This window comes from Portunus trituberculatus, chromosome 23 (genome assembly GCF_017591435.1).
Source record: "Portunus trituberculatus isolate SZX2019 chromosome 23, ASM1759143v1, whole genome shotgun sequence".
Classification (NCBI taxonomy): domain Eukaryota; kingdom Metazoa; phylum Arthropoda; class Malacostraca; order Decapoda; family Portunidae; genus Portunus; species Portunus trituberculatus.
Window position 1 is genome coordinate 3,130,393 of NC_059277.1, and position 17,946 is coordinate 3,148,338.

The window sequence follows — 17,946 nt, forward strand, 5'->3', positions numbered from 1 at the left end:
CTAAAGCTGAATTTTTTGGTTAGAATTAGTTAGGTTACGTTATGATAAAGGTAAATAGTGATCCAGTAATTAAATAAAGAAATTGTGATGTGAGTTTATTAATTTTGGAAAGCCCGGACATTAATCGAATGCACCAACAAAAACAATATAAATAAATAAAATAAATAAATAAATAGGCCGTAAATTAATAGAAAAAAAGGGAAATGTTATATTTAGGCCAAAGGAAAACGTCACCAAAACACATACATACATAAATGACGGTAACATTTATTTTCCCAACCGATCATAAATTCAATTCCACGCAACATATTACCTTGTGTCATAAATTACTCGTACAACATATTACAATTTTTCATTAATTCCTGCGACTCACAGCGTAGAGATCTTAACATCAGGCGGCCTTGACATTCGCCACATTAACTTCCTTCACATTAATAATCCTAAAAGTCCCCTGACATTACATTCCTTAATTGCTTCCTGGAATAATGGATATAATCGGGTGGCCTCCCATTTTAATTAATCCGTAAACACTCCAGTTGAATTCGGGGGGAAGCTGGCAAACGAAGCGGATGTTTGCGGATATTTAACCTCGATTCTGTGGAAATATATCCGGTGATTGTGTGATTTCGAGCGAGTTGGTGTGTGCTTGTGTCGAGCCGTGTGACTGAGAGAGAGCAGGGAGGGAGGAAGGGAGGAGAGCGAGGGGAGTTGCTATGAAGGCCTGGTGGGAGGGAGGTGGTAATGGGTAGGCAAGGAAAGTGAGTGAGGGAATGGGGTTACAACTGACGGAAATGTTTGTAATGGATTGTGAGGGAGAAAGAGACTGAGTGTGTGACTGACTGTCTGACACACTGGATTACCAAAAGAGAGAGAGAGAGAGAGAGAGAGAGAGAGAGAGAGAGAGAGAGAAAGAAAATTACATAGACTGGAACATACAAACTATTTCACGTGTATTTACGGCTAGCATCTACGTTGAACGCTCACGCGCACACACACACACACACACACACACACACACACACACACACACACACACACACACACACACACACACACGACACTAGTATAACATGCGTGGCACCAGAATAATTTGTTTCCATATCTCGAAGGCGTTTGTGGTTATGACGTGTCTCTCTCTCTCTCTCTCTCTCTCTCTCTCTCTCTCTCTCTCTCTCTCTCTCTCTCTCCTTAAAATAGAATATCAACACGTAGGGGAATTTGGTAATTATTTGATAAACTAACTGCGGAGTGAAATGGGGACGCTGCGCAATTACGGAGACGATATTCTCACAGAAGAAATTAAAAGTTAGTAGTGATAACAATACCTAGAAAACTGTATATATGTATAGAAAGGTATCTGCCAATATTAGAAGCTTTCGTGTAGCTGTATTACAAAACACACACACACACACACACACACACACACACACACACACACACACACACACACACACACACACACACACACACACACACACACACACACACACACACACACACACACACACACACACACACACGAAACACATTTGTAATTTCGCCCTGGGTGTATTATACGACGAAATGAGAGAGAGAGAGAGAGAGAGAGAGAGAGAGAGAGAGAGAGAGAGAGAGAGATGGAGGTATTACTATCATATTGCATTCTCTTAGTGTTCATGGTTCGGAAAGTCTTAAGAATGGGAGTGGAAGGAAAGGCAGCAGTATTTGATGTTGTTGCCTCGCTTACCTTTTCTTTTTCTTTTTTTTTTTCCTCTTTTTCCCTGCCATCGGAACAAAGGAAGTCCGCAGGGGAAAGCAGCGGTGAGGGACGCGCTGGAGACGGATAGTGAGAGTAGGACAACTTTTAAGATACGTGAGAGAGAGAAAGATAATACAAATACAGAGAGAGAGAGAGAGAGAGAGAGAGAGAGGATTTGTTGGAGGAAAACAAAATAAATAGAGTACGGAGGAAAGGACAGGAAGGACTAAAAATAAAATGGAAATACTGGAAACCACACTCTTTTTTTCACAAAGTATTGACAACTTTTTTAAAAGAGAGGAAACTTACCTAACTTCCTTTTTCCACAGTCTACAGTTTGTCTCCCTCTTTTCTCTCCAGGCTTCCTTCATCATTATTCTTTCTCCATCTCTAGTGATATTTTTTCCCCTCCCTTCATTAGCTTTTGGTCCATTTATTTTCCCCAACACTCAGTTTCTTCTCTCCATAATTGATTACGTCCTCGTGGGAACACAAATGTATGAATAATTCCCTCGTCTTTATTCGACCTGACGTGGAGCTGTGATGAAAATTGTCTCCTTTAGTCATTTCGTCCTTTGTATCATTTCTCTTAATTTATATATACATTTTTTCATTTTATCTTTGATTTCATTATTTTTATGTTTGTTCACCTGCAATTCTGAACTTTTCCTCTTCTAATGTGTTGTATCATTTAGTGTTTTTCTTGTTTTTTTTTTTTATTTTAGTTCTGGTGTTTTCATGTATATAGCTCTTGTTTCTTACATATCCTTTCTATTCTCTTTTTCTTCTTCGTTATAGTGTAGTAACAACAATAGTAAGAACATTATACCAAGAAAGTATTATCATTTATGTTGGTGTTGCTACTTTCAAATGTCTTCCCTTGTCCTTCCTTTTACGCTTGTTTATTTTCTGTCGTAATAGTATTATTATTAGTAGTAATACTATCAATAATAAGTGCAGTAATAGTAGTAACATCACCACCACCACCACCACCACCGCCACCACCACCAGAATATATGTTTACTATCGGAAAAAAATATCTATTTGAGATTTTTCTTACGCACAGGTCTGTTTTGACTTGTACAAAAGAAATAAAAAAAATTGCGATAAAAATCCAATTTAGGTTATATATGATTAAATCACTAAAAGTAGAACAAAAATACTGGTATGAAAAATGTATATCTATTGAAAATGTGTTTTTTTCCTATATTCTCTAAAGTGAAATATGATAATTATCTGTACCATAATCCTAAAAATTCAAAAAGCTATTGAACATTTATATGATAAACTATTTTTAAAGTATTAACAATCCAGTTATTAAATAGAAAATTTAGTTTTCCCCCTACTCTCTCTCTCTCTCTCTCTCTCTCTCTCTCTCTCTCTCTCTCTCTCTCTCTCTCTCTCTCTATATATATATATATATATATATATATATATATATATATATATATATATATATATATATATATATATATATATATATATATATATATATATATATATATATATATATATATATATATATATATATATATATATATATATATATATATATATATATATATATATATATATATATATATATATATATATATATACGCGCACACACACAGCTCTAGACCTCTATCTCATAAAATTTCCAATTCCTTCTTATTCAATGATCAAAAAAGAGTGTAAGGAGAGTTTTGAGTGTCTCAAATTCATATCAGTTATTTATAAATAAAATTGCTAATACATGTCTTGCACTGTGCGTTCATATCTCTAACATGCCACGCCAGGAATTTTCCTATACCTTGTGATTTTTATTGTTTTACTTCAAGTACTGAAGCAAGTCATTCCTGACATTCCATTTATTATCCCTGTATGTTACACAAGAAAGCTTTCAACCATCTTTATTAATTTTTCCAATACTAAAACCTGCCATTCCTTTTTATTGCACCGTTATAGCTTATGTCTTCAGAAGAAAGCTTTCACACGTAAGAACATGTTCATAACCCTTCAGGCACCGTCGCAGACTTTCCAGCACGTGACTTAGACTAAGACACCTTCCAATATACACACTTTATACGTCCTCTGTCACCTGCCAACTTGCACAGTGCCTCTTGTATAAGTGCAGGAACGAAGGGTGTTGGTGTCTTGCCGCTTTATGGTGTCTGGAGACGTTTGGGGAGGTGTCCCGTAAATATTGACTAGCAAGTAGATAAATGGATGCTGTTGGCTGTCTTGGGTGTGAATGAATTGATATTGGTTGCCTTTCGTGGTACTGAAACGAGGAATATTCTTTCTCTCTCTTACCTGGTGTCTATTTCTTTTACCTTTCCTTTTTCTCACGTGCTCGTTTATGTAAGGTTGTTTGTCTTGTCTCGTTTAGTAGAATAGATGTTGTTTGTCTTAAGATTTTATAAAGAAGAATGCTCTCTCTCTCTCTCTCTCTCTCTCTCTCTCTCTCTCTCTCTCTCTCTCTCTCTCTCTCTCTCTCTCTCTCTCTCTCTCTCTCTTCTTTCTTTCTTTCTTTCTTTCTTTCTTTCTCTCTCTCTCTCTCTCTCTCTCTCTCTCTCTCTCTCTCTCTCTCTCTCTCTCTCTCTCTCTCTCTCTCTCTCTCTCTCTCTCTCTCTCTCTCTCTCTCACACACACACACACACACACACACACACACACACACACACCTGCACACCTGGGAACGTATAAAGTCCACATTTCACAATTGATGGTGTATTGGGACAAACTTTATGGTAAATCAGTGGTTGATCAATGCATGTCGAAAGGGTAAACATTTTGCTGCCTCACTCATCAAATGTCGATCTATAATTATTATGTAGTGGTGGCCGGCATAATTAGTGGAGGTTAATTCCTGTTTGAATGACACGCAAAAGAGTTATTGTTCTTATTCTATTATTTTTCACAGGGTGAGAACCAACTGACCGCTAAAATAGACGGGTCTCTTTCATACCGGCGTGGAAGGTTCTATGTTTTTTAATGCGGTCTATGAATACCACATATCTTTGTTGCTCTACCTTATCTTTTTTTTTTTTTTCTAGACAGAATACCTTTGTGGATTTTTTTTTTTTTTTGATGTGTGGTAAGTGTGTTGTTGTCTTAATTAATTGCTATTTATTTGTGGTTTGAATTCTCTCTCTCTCTCTCTCTCTCTCTCTCTCTCTCTCTCTCTCTCTCTCTCTCTCTCTCTCTCTCTCTCTCTCTCTCTCTGTGTGTGTGTGTGTGTGTGTGTGTGTGTGTGTGTGTGTGTGTGTGTGTGTGTGTTGTGTATGTGCGCGCGCAGAAGTGCGTTTTTGTAGACGTGGTGTAAAAAATATCCTAAAGCCCAGTTAATTACTCCATCTCTTTCCTTTTTATATTTTTCAGCATTTTATCAGTGGCTCATAAGATTAGGAGACCAAATACTGCTGCTTTTACTTTTACAACCCCATCAGTGGAGCTCATTTTTCCTGCTGTGACCGTAAACCTGCCCTTACTTATCTTTACCTTCCTTCCCTGCAGGTTAGCCACGGGACAGGACGAGAGAAGTGCCTCGGGCGGTGAGTACCCTGGAGATTTTGTAAATGTTTTGTTTGGTTACCAGTGGGGATGAATTAGGACATCAAGTACGCCACGAGAGGAGAGGAAAGCGTAACTTCTGTATGAATGTGAGTGCGTTTATTACTCTTGCGTTTATTCAAGTATCTCGTTACGTTGCCGCGTGATGGGTAGCTACACGCCTCATCGTCGCGTGGTTCATCCCGAATTGGTCGTTTGCTATTTTTATCTTTACTGTTGCTCATTATATCGCGCCATCGTAGTGTTGTCGTAAAGAATATGTTAGGGCGGAGCAACGTCTCGTCTCGTTATTGCGAATTGCCTCTTCACGTTAGAGTTCAGAAAATGATGATGCATATTTTTTTGTCATTTGTAATTTTATTTATGTCTCATTTGAATTTTTATTACGAATAGTCTTGTGTCGGTTCTTCATATTTGTTTTGTATTTAAGAAGGATGTGACATTTTGCTATATTCTTCTCTATACTGTTCTATCTACAGCACTGTTTATTTTCGAACAATGAGTTATGTTCAATTTTTTTTTTTCGGTGACTGTTTTTGCACTTTTTTCCGTCAGAATAGAGTGATTCATTTCCCTACTCTCAAGTGTTTGTTGATATTGTGGTAGCATTGAGTATGATATTTTTTCAATATATATATATATATATATATATATATATATATATATATATATATATATATATATATATATATTTACTAGTTTGCCCAATGTAAATTTATTTTTGACGCTGTTTTAAATTCAAAGTATGCAGCCTATGTTTTGTTGTTATTCTTTTCCGTCTGAATATATTTGTTGAAATTAAGGTCACTTATGACCCTAGTGTAGTGTTTAACCGCGCTACAATGTTGGGGGGGTCATGCTGCTCTCAATCCCGGCAGCACATTAGCTCATGTCAAGCGCCCTGTGAGGTGGCGGTGGAAAAATTTTCCGTTCATATCAAATTCCTCTTAGTTCCTCCTGCATTCATAGTTACTTCTCGATAATGTTCTCAATGATGACCAATATTTGTTATTTCTTTTACCTTTCTTCAACATATTTTTTTTTATAGAAATTTGAATATTGAGTATAAAACTTCTGATATCTACTATTTCTGCTGCCCATGGATATGTTCAGAGAAAAAAAAAGAATATTTTTTTTCTTTTGAATTTCTATCTCCAGACAAGAAGAGATTTTACACTTATTTTTTATTGTCAATGATATATATATATATATATATATATATATATATATATATATATATATATATATATATATATATATATATATATATATATATATATATATATATATATATATATATATATATATATATATATATATATATATATATATATATATATATATATATATATATATATATATATATATATATATATATATATATATATATATATATATATATATATATATATATATATATATATATATATATATATATATATATATATATATATATATATATATTATTTATGTCTTCCAATAGAAGAGTTGTCTTTGTGCAGTTCTCAATACTTGATAGCGGTGAGTGTGTAGTGAATATGACCATTGATATTGCAGCACATTGTAAGAAGTTGATGAAAGTGGAAGAATAATGGATGTGTTAGTCAATGAATAAGTCGGTAGTGAATGTTAAATGTCTCTCTGGTTGGGAGTTAAAGGTGGTGTACAACAAGAGGAGATTGAAATGAGGTTTCCCTATTTTTAATCCGAGGAAGTAACTTGGGGAGAGAAAGTTTTTTTTTTTCTTTTTCGAGAGGAAGTTTTCTCTCATCATACAGAAGATTTTCCAGAAATAATTTATTCCTGAATTCTCAGATGTTATGTTTTCCTTTAATATCAAATGAAAATGTATTTAATTCTTTGTTTTATACAAAAATGTTTTCATTTGATCTACACTTGAGATGATTTCTGCTTAAAGCCTCTCACTACCACAACATATTTTCTTCTTTGCACATTTAGCGTTTGAGAAAAACTTATGAACGAGAGCATCATGATAGCAGTTCTTTAAATGTTGTAATGCCTATTGTCAAATGTTTTGCATACTCAGAGTGTGCAGTATCTCCCTAATGAACTGACACGAGTGAGTTCTGCATTGTTATTATCAGAGTTTTGCTTTTTTTTCTTAATCTACCATCCTGTGATTTGGCTTTGATTAGAATGTCAATATATATTTGTTTCATTTCGTCTTATCACATTCTCATATTCTTTGTAGTTCTGAGAAAAAAAATAATTACAAACTTCATATTCGTCACTCCGTCACTACTTTAATTTTTTATACGAAGAGTTTGAAATGAAGACGGATGTCCTGGAAAATCGCAAACTTTTGAATTATTTTAGTTTTCGTTAAAAACAGCAAGAATGTAACATCCTACCTCGCTGGCAGGACGTGTCGCTTCTCATGGGATTATGTAGATCAGCAGCCTCTCGTGTTAATGCAGGCAAGGGATGAGTGAGGAAAGTCTTTGTTGTGATTTTTATACCAATATCATCCTGTTTATTGACGAGAAAGGTGAGTCAGTGGGTGTGTGTTTGAATAAGGTTATTTTTTCAAATCATTTTTTTTTTCTTGCTGTAGTGTGTGTGTGTGTGTGTGTGTGTGTGTGTCTGTGTGTGTGTGTGTGTGTGTGTGTGTGAGAGAGAGAGAGAGAGAGAGAGAGAGAGAGAGAGAGAGAGAGAGAGAGAGAGAGAGAGAGAGAGAAAAGGGGAGGGATATAAAGAGACCGAAAGAGCGCGATTGTTTATCTTTGTGTCTGTGTGTCTTATAATCATCAAACTATAGTCGTACTTCTCGTGGTTAAAGAAAAAGAAATCGTTCCCAGTGAGTCGAGAGAGAGAGAGAGAGAGAGAGAGAGAGAGAGAGAGAGAGAGAGAGAGAGAGAGAGAGAGAGAGAGAAAGGAAAAAAACTTTAACGCTTCGTCTTCTGCTAGTGTGAATATTGCGCCGAAGTGATGGAACAGTATCTCATCAAGTTGACTTTTTTCATTTTGTTGTCGCTCGCTTCTCGTTTATGGTACAGCTTATGATGTTAATGGCCTATTCCCGTGTCTATCTACACACAGCCAGTCTAGATGTAGAGAAAAAATAAAGAGTGCTAAAAACGAAAAAGATGTAAGGAAAAAAAAGAGAGAAACAAAAGGAAAGAGATAGATTGGAAAGAAAAAATTGAAGATATAAAGATACAATTATAGAAAGAATACAAAAGAAGGATAGAGAAAAAGACGAATGAGGAAAGATGAAGAAATATTGAAGGATAGATGGGGCTAAAATGAAAGATGTAAGGAAATGCAAGCAGAATGGGAGATAGAGATATGGATGTACGAGAGAGAGAGAGAGAGAGAGAGAGAGAGAGAGAGAGAGAGAGAGAGAGAGAGAGAGAGAGAGAGAGAGAGAGAGAGAAAGAAATGGGGAATAGGGTTTTATGGCATAGGTGAGCTTTAAGAAATTTTTAAAGAACAATATATATGGTTTTCATGTTTTCCGTAATATTTTTTTTATTTATCCTTTTGTGGTAAACAGTGAAAAGAAAGTGAAGTAAGTCGAAGTAAACTTTCTTTCCATTAGAAGATTAAAACTTTCGTCCTTGTTGTTTGTGTGGGGTTAGTTTACTCATAGTATTGTTGGCTGTACTTCGTTTGATAAATACAAAGAATTGAAAGGGAGGATGAAAGAGATGCATGCGAAGAAAGAGAGAGAGAGAGAGAGAGAGAGAGAGAGAGAGAGAGAGAGAGAGAGAGAGAGAGAGAGATTAAAATTAAAGAAATAGGTGAGGAAGGAATGGAAAGAGGATTACGAAGAAGGGAGATGAAACTACCGTTCTCGAATTCTGTGTTCTGTATACTTGTTTGACTGTGCTTCTTTATAGTATTTTCTTTTCTTTTTTTTTTCAATTTTATTACGATTTCACTTTGATGTTACTTTTTTCGACCTTTATTGTTGTTCTCTTATTTCCCTTTAAAGTTTTTTATATAGATTTTTTCCTCCATTTTTTTTCTTTTATCTACTTATTTTACTGTGCTGGGAATCACGGAATAAAGAAAGAATATAAAAATGAAAAGAGGAACAGGGAATCCACGCCTTACAAATGTATATCACTGGTATAATTTCAAACGACTGGTGGTCCCTTACGGTATATCATTCAACCTATTCAACTTTTCCCTAGGGTTCACTTATTTACACTCTCCGAAATTCACGCTTCTACATATACAAACTATTTTCTAATAATACGAGTAAAGATGTCAGTAACCTTGAAGGATCTTGACATTCAGCATTTCCATAGTGTTGGCTTCTTTCCACACCCTAAGTCTGCACTACACTCCACGCTCTTAAAGAAGAAGAATCCTCACGCTAAATCATTTCCAGGCACTTGCATTTCCAGGGCACTCCCTAAAAGCAGCGAAATCCAATCCGAAGCAACACGAAAGTTTGCCAGCATTGCATTTCAACAGCAGGGGCTTGAGTGCGAGGGTCATTGACTTCAACGCGAGGAGTTCAATTGCTAAAATGTTTCATGTTCAAGTATTCACTGGGAGAAGATTGCCCGAATGCGTACATTACGAAACACAGAGGGAACCATAACATCCGTTTGTGTTTGTTTGTGCGTCAGTATATTATGTCAACGAGTTCGTACCGCTAAGTGAAAGCTTATGTTTACTTTTTTTTTTTTTTAACCAGGGAAAGATTTCATGACTTCCACTTGTTTTCTACTTTATAATGAACATGAATATTCTTTTTTTTCTTTTTCTTTCTTTTTTTTTGCATAATAATAATTTTTTTTTTTATCACGTGGTGCATATGTTGGTATGCATTGTTCCTTTGGCGAATCTTTTCTTATTCAAGTTTCCACAAAAAATAGAAAAATGACAGCCAGTTTTTTGGTACGAGGGGGACGGAATTATCACATCACAGAGAGGAATCCAAACCTCACTGTTATATAAAACTTGTCTCGCCTTTTTAAATTTTGTTATTAAAATTAAGAAACATTTTCTTTACTTAAATTCAATCTTTGTCATTTGCCTTAAAAAAAAAAGCGTTTGTGAAGAAAACGATACATTACATTTCATAATTTATTTCAATTTATAAACTCGCAGTAAGTTTATTTATTTTCCCATAGCAATAAATAGTGTAAGAGATGTTAAGTACGCGCCTCGCTGCCGGCTTTGGAGATTAAAAACAGACACCAATAAAGTGGCATGTATTATTGCTACTCATTATTCACAAAAGTATTTACACATTACATTCAGCATTCTTGGTAATATTATGCGCAATAATGGTAATACCGAGCCCCTGAGAGAGAGAGAGAGAGAGAGAGAGAGAGAGAGAGAGAGAGAGAGAGAGAGAGAGAGACCGACCGACCGACCGACCGACCGTACCAGTATTCGATTCAGCCTAGCAATAACAAACCCAGAAATTTATGCTCACCCTCCCTCTTAATATTATCACCAGACAGGAACACAATGTAACCACCACAGCCAGAGAGAATCGAGACTTAAACTTAATATCACAGCGTTTGCGTGTCTCAGCAACTTCCTTTTTCCGTCTACCATTGTTCCTTAAGACTCGGGGCAGGAAGGAGGAGGAGGAGGGAAAAGAATCGCTGTTTTGTTCTTAGTGATCATTCCTCGTACCCTGTAGCCGGAGTCGAGCTCATTACGTGCCTAGGTTTACGATGGCTAGTACTTGATGTGGTAGTAAATATAGGTCAGAGGTGAGCTGTTGCGTCTATACATTGCCCCGAGAACGTGGTGTGTTGTGGAGGTTAGAGGAGGTGGGAGGGTTAGGTGAAAAGGGAAGAGAGAAGGGAAGGGAAAAGGTGAGCGCGTTTAGATAAAAATGAGAAAGGGGAAGGGACAGGGAGAAGGCACGGAAGTCTTTAGGTAAGAAAAAAGGTAAGAAGAAGAAAGAATGCAATGCTTTAGAGAAAAAAAGAAAATGAAGGAAGTGGAGATGAAAGTAGGAAAGGGAAAAAGATAGTGTGTTTGTGAAGGGAAGGAAAAAGTGTTTGAGGAAGAGTTGGAGAGGAAAGGGAAAGATACGACGCAAAGTATTGATTAAAGTAAAGAAAGGGAGAGAGTTCAGAAAAAAAAGCAAACGGGAGAAACGAAAGGCAAGAAATGTAGAGAAGATAAAAAAAAAAAAAAAACGTGGTTAATTGGGCAGGAAAAAGAATTAGAAGAAAAAGGAAGTTGAAGGAGATTTCAGAAAAAAATAATTGGGTCAGAAGGGACGACGAATCCGTAAGGTAAAAAGGAAATAAAGAGTGGAAAGATAAGTAAAAGGAAATATAAAAAAAATATTGGATAGGAAAACAAAAATAAAAGAAACATTGGAATTTAAAGTAACGAAAGCTTTACCAGAAAAAAATAACATAGAAAAAGAAAAGAAGAGAAGAGAAGGAAAATAAAATAAAAATGGTTGAATGAGGAGGAAAGGGATTACGCGAGGAGGGAAGAAGAGGGAAGGGATTAGGCAGGAAAGGCAAGCTGTGAGATGAGGTACTGAGGACGCTGGATTACTTGAAAGGGAACCGAAATAGATGGAGTGAGTATAAGGAGAGAGAGAGAGAGAGAGAGAGAGAGAGAGAGAGAGAGAGAGAGAGAGAGAGAGAGAGAGAGAGAGAAAGGGGGGATGAGCAATTAAAAGAGAGATATGCGAAGAACAGAGAACACTTTACCTTAGAAGGAAAAAAAGTAAGGCTAAGAGAGAGAGAGAGAGAGAGAGAGAGAGAGAGAGAGAGAGAGAGACAAAGAAGAGTATTGGGAGAAGAGAGAAGAAAAAGTGAATAGAGGCAAGGGAAATGGTACTGTTAGAGGCATTGCACTGGGTCCGCTATTCCCTCTGCTCCCATTTCTTACCGGTGTTTAGGAGAATGTGGTAGGAATGCCAGCCGCTTTGTAACCCAAGGGAGAGGAGTGGAGGTGAAGGCTACTCACTGACTTGTCCTCTCCTGTCCTCTCCACTCCATGCCGCCCGTCTGGATGGTTATTGTTGAGAGGTAGCTTTCTTTCTCTCAGGAAATCACTAGTAATTGTAACGATTTTAATGTTGTCCAGGGAGATAGTAGTAGTAGTAGTAGTAGTAGTAGTAGTAGTAGTAGTAGTAGCAGTAGTAGTAGTAGTAACAGCAGTACTAAGGATGATGATTATAGTAATGTAATAGTAATAATGACTAATAATAATAATGATGATAATGATAATAATAATAATAATAGTAATAATGATAATAATAATAATAATAATAATAATAATAATAATAATAATAATAATAATAATAATAATAATAATAATAATAGTAATAATAATAATAATAATAGTAATAATAGCAACAGTACCAGCAACAGCAGTAATACTCTCTGTAGTAGCAGCAGCAGGAAAAGTAAAGTGGCGTTGTTGAGGAATGACAGTCAACGCAGTTGGTGCAACAGTAAAAGCAGCAGCAGCAGCAGCAGCAGCAGCAGCAGCATTATCATAATTATAGTATATTTCAAGCGAATGTTGTTAAGTTAGCTTTACTGTCTGTATAATTATGTATGAATTATTGTAGAATGTTATGGAATATTTGATATTGAAAAATGTGAACGTTGATTTACTTTGTAGTTGTTTGGAAAAATTAATTCGTGTATACATAATAATGGCTGGCGACCACAGTCCTCGGCGGACAGGGAGTGCTGAGCTGATCCTTGCTGTGACGGCACAAAGCGACGCGTCACACCAGAGCCTCTCAGGTGGAGGTTTTTTTTTTTTAAGAAAGTTATAATAATAATGATGATAATAATAATAATAATAATAATAATAATAATAATAATAATGATATATAATAATAATAATAATAATAATAATAATAATAATAATAATAATAATAATAATAACAATAATAATCAAGAGTTTACAACACAACTAAAAGTTATATCAATTCTAGCAAAATTAAAAAGCAATATCAGTGGGTGTAATAGCGACAGGTAGTCAGTAATGGACAAAGAATGTTCTGCTGCTACTATCATCATTATCATCATCATCATCATTATCATCATCATCAATACCATCATGAATATCAATAACAAACACATTTTGTATATTGTATGAGATTTCACTATTTCTCTAACGTGCAGTATCGTACCCTACTATCTTTTTCTTTTCTTTTTTTCCTTTCCTACGTCTGGCAAAGTCTCACTGCCTTACTAAACCGTACTCGCACACTACCAAGATCGTGCACTGTGGGTCGGAGGAGCAGGGTCAAGAATACCTGTGAGGGGAAAGAGAGTGAAAAATGGGGAGGGGGAAACCTTAATTGACTCTCGATTAAGCTGCTGAGAAAAATTCTTTCAACCTTCCCCTTATCGTTTGCATTTTTACAATCAACAGAGTGTACGAGGCCAAGTAGTAAACTGTTTGGAGTGAGAAGAAAAACGAAAAGAAAAATACAAGAGCGAAACGTACTCAAACTTGAATCTAAAAGTGGGGATTTAATCTTTTAGAGTAAACAAATAAACTGAAGCTTTCCGTGTAAACTTATGTATTCCAATAGTCCTCTTAAGTGTTATAAAGAATCGAAGCCAATAAAGGGATTGAAAAAAAAAGACTCTTTCCTTGCTATTTAAAAGCACACACACACACACACACACACACACACACACACACACACACACACACACACACACACACACACACACACACACACACACACACACACACACACACGATCACTTACCTACTCACATCACATCCACAAACTTAAAAGAGTAATAAATAGGAAAGAAAACGGAAGAACCAAATCTCTCTCTCTCTCTCTCTCTCTCTCTCTCTCTCTCTCTCTCTCTCTCTCTCTCTCTCTCTCTCTCTCTCTCTCTCTCTCTCTCTCTCTCTCTACCGAGTACTCCTACAGCACAAAGTACACTAGACTACTCCTGCCTGAGAGAGAGAGAGAGAGAGAGAGAGAGAGAGAGAGAGAGAGAGAGAGAGAGCCAGGCGGTCTGTATAGAAAGCGCTGGCTAACCTTTCAGTGTCCGGGAATCAGGAGGACTAAGCGCACCAGAAGTGAACCATGAAAGGGCCGTCTTGAAAGAGGTTGCGAGAGAGGTACATATCCGGCCCTGCTCTTTCTTTCTTCTTCTCTTTTCCCGTTCCTTTTCTCTCTATCTCTGTTTTTTTTTTCTTATAAATGTAAATCTTTCCCAGTGTTTTTTTTCCTATTTTTTTTATCTCTTTTTTTTTCGAAGCATTTATTCAGTTCATTAGAAGTCATTATCGATTTTATTATTGTTTCACCTTGTTCTCTTGTCATTTATGTTTTTTATTTCATCACATACTACATTTTTATTTTATATTTCTTAAGTTCTTTACTAGTTTTCACTGGGTCGCTTGATGACTAATTCCTGGATAACTCATATTTTTCTTTCCACGATAAGTGCAATTTTTTTCATTTTTATTTCTTTTGTCAGCGGAAGAAAACGTGCACCGAGATTTTTTTTTGCAGTTCAGTATATCATGCATTCCTTAACCTGAAAACAATCTTTATTTCCTGTTTTTTTATGTTTTTTTTTTTTTTGCCACCTGAAAAACATATGGCCAGAGAATTTAATTGCAGTTCAGAACTATATATCATTCCTTAATCTCTTTGCTCTTTGTTCTACAGCCAACTAAAAGCATTATACTAGTAGTTCCTTGACATTTGGAACTCTATTATTATATAAACTTTTCTTTTTCTAGCAGGTGTCTAAAAAGATTTTGTACAAAGCTTTTAGTGTTGTCAGCTTGGATATCGCTGTGAAAAGGTTATACTCTGAAAGAAAAGCGGAGTTCTGATTTAAAGTATATTCCACAGTGCTGTCCTGGTACCGCTGGCACCATCAATATGCTCTGGTGTGGCTGAAGAGAAACACTGCGGGAGCTTCCCTGTGTTTATTGTAGGATACAAAATGTACTGGAGGCTTGGTAGCTTGGTAGCGAGCGGCCGTGGAAAGGCTTGAGAAGTAGCCGGCGACGAGAGAGAGACTTGTAGTCGGTAGCGGCTAGATGGAACTTGTAGCAAGCGTGATGATGTATAATTACAGTCTACACACTGGAGTGTGACTGTAGACAGTAGACTGTAGAACTAGACTGGCTGTGCAGGACAGGAGGACCAGTCAAAGAGGGAAGGCAAGCGGATTGCCAAACAGAGCGTGAGCCTTTCCCTTAAGCTGCGTTAGGAACAAGACTGAGCGTGGGGTACCTTGGGGTAGCGGAACAATACACCGCACCAGTACACTATATACAGAACATTACATTACTCCGCGTTAAAAGTAATCTGTCTATGATAGTGCTGTAAAGTGTTTTGAGACTGAAAAGAAGTGGCTCGAAACAAGATATGCAATATTATAACATTATAAATGCAGTATTATAGCATTATAAATGAGAGACAGAGAGAGAGAGAGAGAGAGAGAGAGAGAGAGAGAGAGAGAGAGAGAGAGAGAGAGAGAGAGAAAGGTACTACACTATTAAGATAGCAAAAAGGAGGAAAAGTTGAATGAAAAAGGAATGAAAGGAAGAAAACTAAACATTAACATGGAGGGCAAAAGGACGATAAAATTACAAAAAAAAAAATACAGAAAAGCGATAAAGGAACAAAAACAAAGAACAGAAAGGGAAAAAAAATAGAAAAACATAGAAAGGCAAAAATGAGGAAGAAGTAGATAAGAAAATAGAAGAAAAATGAAAAAAAGAAGGAAAAAATAAGGGAGGGTAAAAGAACAAGAAACTAGGGAGAAAATAAAAGAAAAGAAGGGAGAAGGAAGGAAAAAGTCTTTCGTGGAAGGCATAAATTGTAGTCAAAGTACATGACTAAATGAAGACAAGAGAGGAGGAAGAAAAGGAGGAGACTGAGAGTTAACGTGGAAAAAGGAGAGAGAGAGAGAGAGAGAGAGAGAGAGAGAGAGAGAGAGAGAGAGAGAGAGAGAGAGAGAGAGAGAGAGAGAGAGAGAGAGTGTGTGTGTGTGTGTGTGTGTGTGTTGTATATTTTTATTTTGGTGTGATTTTTCTCTTTCTATTTTCATTTTTGTTCAGATTCTCTATATTTCCATGTCTCTGTTTCTCACATTGTTATTTTATCTATCTTTCTTGTGTTCAGATATTTTTACGTATTTTTCTTTCTCTTTTACCTCCTCCTCCTCCTCCTCCTCCTCCTCCTCCTCCTCCTCCTCCTCCTCCTCCTTCTCCTCCCCCTCCTCCTCCTCCTCCTCCTCCTCCTCCTCCTCTTCTTCTTCTTCTTTTTCCTCTTCCATGCCACCATTCTTCGCCTCCTTTTCTTCCTCCTCTTCCTCCTCTTCTTCCTCCTCCTCCTCCTCCTGGTGTTTTCAGCAAGTCAAGAAATATGGAGGATTATTAGTGCCTTCCTTCTCCTCCTCCTCCTCCTCCTCCTCCTCCTCCTCCTCCTCCTCCTTCTCCTCCTCCTCCTCCTCCTCCTCCTTCTCTTTCTCCTCCTCCTTCTCTTTCTCCTCCTTCTCCATCTCCTCCTCCTCCTCTTCCTTTCATTTCCTCTTAGCCTCCTTTATTTATCGTCCTTCTTTGCTTCTTCTTTACCTTTTCTTTCTCTTACTCTTCAGTGTCAGGTGCGAAAAACGTAAAATTGTTAGTGTGTTTTGCTGTTCCCTCCTTCTCAGCGCCTCGGCTAACGCGGCGCCAGAGAAGGAAGGAAAAGTGAAATAGAAAAATGGAAAGAGGCGTGTTTTGTCACAAGCGAGACGAGGCTTCATTAGTTCTCTATTTTGAGTCTCTATTTTTGGCCTCCACTCCTTTCCTTCCTTCCTTGTAAGTAAGTCGTGGCATTTTTACCGTCCTCCTTTGCTTCCGTTTTTCGTCGCTGCCTTAAGTTATTTTTGTTTTGTTTTTCCGTTTCCTGTATTTGTTCCATGAGTAAATGTCGTGTTCTTGTTGTTGGATAGTTTTTTTTTTTTTTTCTTCGTCCAAGTGCAATGGAAATGAAATGATTATAATGTTTATTTGTTCCGGTTGAAAGGAAGGCTTTTTTATGTATTGGGTTCGTTGTGTGAAAGGAAAAAAAAAACACGCAAAATTCATCCCTTTGTTATTGGGAAAGTTTTGTTTTCTTATACAAATACATGTGCGGATTAGCTAAACTCGAATATTTTTTTCTATATACGTGAAACCATTAGAAAAGCATTTGATCTTCCACTAATGCCGATAAATACAATTCTTCTTCATGTCACTCTTCACACAGATATCCTTGCCTTTCAGCTAATCTTTCAGGCATTGCATTCATACTTAGAGGAAATTTTTGAGTGTAGATATTGAGTTCATAATTACAAGAAATATCTATAAACATCCTTAGAGAGAGAGAGAGAGAGAGAGAGAGAGAGAGAGAGAGAGAGAGAGAGAGAGAGAGAGAGAGAGAGAGAGAAACGACTAACTGACTAACCGATAGAAAAACTTAAAAGAAATAAAAATAAATCAGACCAGAAACTCGCAAAAACACAACGAAAATGGAAAACATGACTAAAACAACTCTGCTACCAACAAACATCTGAGAATAACATTACGACTACAAAAGGCAAGCACTGAGAGAAAGAGGAACAAGGAGGGAGAGCCAAACACTTTACTGGCACAATTTTACACAGCTTCCTATGCACTGGGTCCGCTGTAGAATTCCCATCAGCAGGGAGAGT

At 36.7% G+C, this 17,946-nt stretch overlaps 1 long non-coding RNA gene across 1 annotated transcript in view; it reads left to right on the forward strand.

Annotated features, from left to right (window-relative positions):
- Positions 1-5,234: 5,234 nt before the first annotated feature.
- Positions 5,235-17,946, forward strand: part of LOC123507766 — a 381,781-nt gene continuing 369,069 nt past the window's right edge. The window contains exon 1 of the long non-coding RNA XR_006675751.1: positions 5,235-5,274. This is a non-coding gene — a long non-coding RNA (uncharacterized LOC123507766). The remainder of the gene's footprint in view (positions 5,275-17,946) is intronic.